This window comes from Glycine max, chromosome 15 (assembly GCF_000004515.6).
Source record: "Glycine max cultivar Williams 82 chromosome 15, Glycine_max_v4.0, whole genome shotgun sequence".
Taxonomy (NCBI): Eukaryota; Viridiplantae; Streptophyta; class Magnoliopsida; order Fabales; family Fabaceae; genus Glycine; species Glycine max.
Genome location: NC_038251.2, coordinates 14,979,816 through 14,983,380, shown reverse-complemented (window position 1 = coordinate 14,983,380; position 3,565 = coordinate 14,979,816).

The following is a 3,565-nucleotide window of genomic DNA, read 5'->3' as shown; positions in this document are numbered from 1 at the left end:
TATATATATATATATATATATATTTCAATGGAAGTAAAAGCTAGGTACCTGTGTATCACAATATTCCCTGCAGCCAGAGAATACTGTTGACCCATTATATAATCCAAAGTACTACAGGAGCTTAATTAATTTACTTTAGATCCAAACCAAACAATCATAGGCTGTATTAATAAACAAAAGCTGCATAACTCACATGGTTTCTGAATAAACATATTTATTTTGGGATGGGAGAAATACTGTTATATTATAAATTTAAATTTGTCTTTCAATGTCAAGACATATGAAAGGCTATGCTAGCTTCCTCTGGTGAAGGCATATAGTAGTGCTGCTTGCTTAATTTGAGGTTTTGAACGAAGATAGAATAAAAAAGAGAACCCAGGTTTGTCATTAAAAGAAGTTTAAAGGAGAAAGTTGTCGATCTATGCATCACAAATTAAAATACGCCATTTTATTGTTATAAATGTATATGCTGTACATTGGACTCGTGTAGAACATGCTAAACCACATGTATTGATTGAACATGCGTTTAAATGTGTCTAATTTTCAGAATAAAAAATTCAACTCCAAATACGGTAAATATTAATTTGAAATTGTAATATTATCTTTCAAGCAAATAATATTTTCTTAAAATCTAATATTGAATTGAAATTTTTTTTCCACATAGATTATATATATATATATATATATATATATAAAATTTCATATTAATCTAAAATTATGTGCGACCTCATTCATATAAATTAAAATTGACATAATATAAGATTTTCAAAATAAATAAAAAAAATGAATCATGTGATTACCTTCTTATTATTATTCAATTTTGATAAAATTTGATAAAGACTATTTTAATAATATGTAGATATAATTCAACGGTTAAATTGATAAGAATAACATTCTGTATAAAGTTATAGAATGATATAATAATTGTTTAAGTTACACTAGTATAATTTAATTAATCATTTATATATGCATACATGCATGGGGATTGATAATATTCGTTCTAGTTAGAATGCATTAGCAACCAACACCAAAATATTTATTCATTTATTATAAAGATATTTTAATATTTAATATTTAACTAAAAAATAAATTATTTCTCTCTTATCACAACTTAATATTATTTTTATTTTTTCTCACTGCACATTTAATTTTTTACACTTAACAATCTATTATTATCTCTCAACAAAAATTTTCATTAAAGAGAAAAGAGATAAGAGATTTTTATGTTTTTTTAAAATTAAGTATTAAATCACTATAATATCCTTAAAATAAATTATTTTAAATAAAAAATATTATTTTTTTGTCTTAAATATTTTAATGTTAGTTGCTAATACACTCATATATATATATATATATATAAAGACTTGTGTCCTACACAAGTTTATTTAATGCCACATTTTTTTTTGGGTGGAATGACATAAAATACTAAATCATAATTTTGTAAATTTTAATAATTTTGTATTAATAATTGAATGTATTAGAGTATATTTAAAAGTATACTGTTAGTATTCCTCAATATAATATACATCATGATATTGGAAAACTAGTATTCATATAGATATAATTATTTCTTTTAAATTTTTAAGGATTAAATATATTTATGATACTATAATATACTTATTTTATAATTTTGGATTTATAAAAAAATATTTGTTATGGTTCCTATGAAATATTTTTCTTATAATTTTAGTACTTGATATTATTATTTTCATCCTTATAAATTGTAAACTTTTGATCTATGTCCGGCTTATATTCAAAGATGTTCGTTTTAGACTCTTATTAAATCTTGTCACGTCATTAATGAATCTTGGCAAGGAAAAACTCGTAAAAAAGTATTTATAGGAACTAAAACAATAAGATCTATAGGTCAGAAATTAATTTAAGTCAAAATTATATATATATATATATATATATATATATATATATATATATATATATATATTACATTTTGAAAAAATTAAAATTTATTATATTCCTATCATTTGTATTAATTATGTGTGTTCGAAAAATAGATCTTGTATTATTTTATTAAAAATTGTCACTTACAAAGAAAAAAAAGACAGAGTAAGAACATAGTCATTTTTAGGAGTAAAGTTAGCGTAAAAATGTTAATATAAAATAATCACTTTTTGCTATAATAGTTTAAAATATACTAGTACCTTCTAAGTTCTAAGTCAACAACGAGAGAAACCGTTATAATGGCATTTACCCTCAGTTGAGTCAATTTCTGCATGCAAGCTGGAAAAATCCAGAGATTATAGGTTTGCTTTAGCTTTCCACTATTGCTTCTTCAACAAATAATGCTATCTCATTTTATAATAGTTTTAATTAATTTTCTTAATAATTTAGAAAACATTAAATATTCAACATTAAAAAATTATTTAATATTTTTATTTAATAAGAAAAATAAAGAAAAATATCGTAGGAAAAATTAAAATATTTTTTTCAAAGATCTTCAATTGAATTGTATATATGTAATTCAATATAATAATTATATGAAGAAAATTCTATAAAAAAAAGCGAACTTTATAATTGATTATTAATCATGCATGTGTAGGAATCGTCAATGATGGCTTCTTCAATTTTCCTCAGAAATCATAGAAAGCTCCAAAGAGATGCCCTCTTAATTTTGACTCCTTTTAAACTCGATTGACATCTACAACACCTTTCAGTACTCTTTTGTAGTTAGCACCACCACCATGCATATATGGTTCTCATGGTCACCCTTTTTGGTAGGGCATGCATGTTAATTAATTCATATAGAAGAATTTAGTCAACCCAAAAGAGATGATTCTTGGGTCACGGATAAGCATCCAATGCCTGAAAGAGAATATACAAGAAACCTGCTTTAATTAATTTGTATGAAGTAGCTAGTAGGCCACAATGCCACATGTATATTGAAGTCTAGCAAGCTAGCTAGCTCATTAATTATACAGAGAGATGTGAGTTTGAAAATATTAAGGACAATACTTTCATACATTAATTGTAAAAAAAATATTTATGAAGATATCAGAAGTTATTTTAGTATGATTACAAAATAGTTATTACAAAAATTAGCAACCTTATGGCATATGAAAATTTATAAGAAAATAACTGTATAGTTTTTATTCATATTCAGTGTGTTCTAAATCTAATTCTCGTAAACTATATTTAAAGAAAAAAAGTGTGATACCACCAAATGTACGTTATAGAGAGTTTTTTTTAAAGGCAATTCTCAATTAAGTATTATCTTAAAAGAAATTGTCGATATCATCTTATAAATTAAGCGGTAGTGTATTTTAGTGTTTTTTTTAAGACCATGTGTTTTTTTATAATAAATAATCCTATTTGAGTTGGGTTGAATCATTATAAATGATAAAGTTTTTCCTCAAAATATATAATATAATTGTATAATGGTAATTCAAACTCCAAATATCTAAACTATGTTTGTAAGATCGAGCTTATAAGTTTTTTTGACTAGCTTATAAATTTCTTTAATAACTTATTTTTCATAAGCTACTTCAAGTAGTTTATTTAGATAAGGTATTTGAAGTAAATTAGTTTATAAGTTATTAGTTTCTATTTT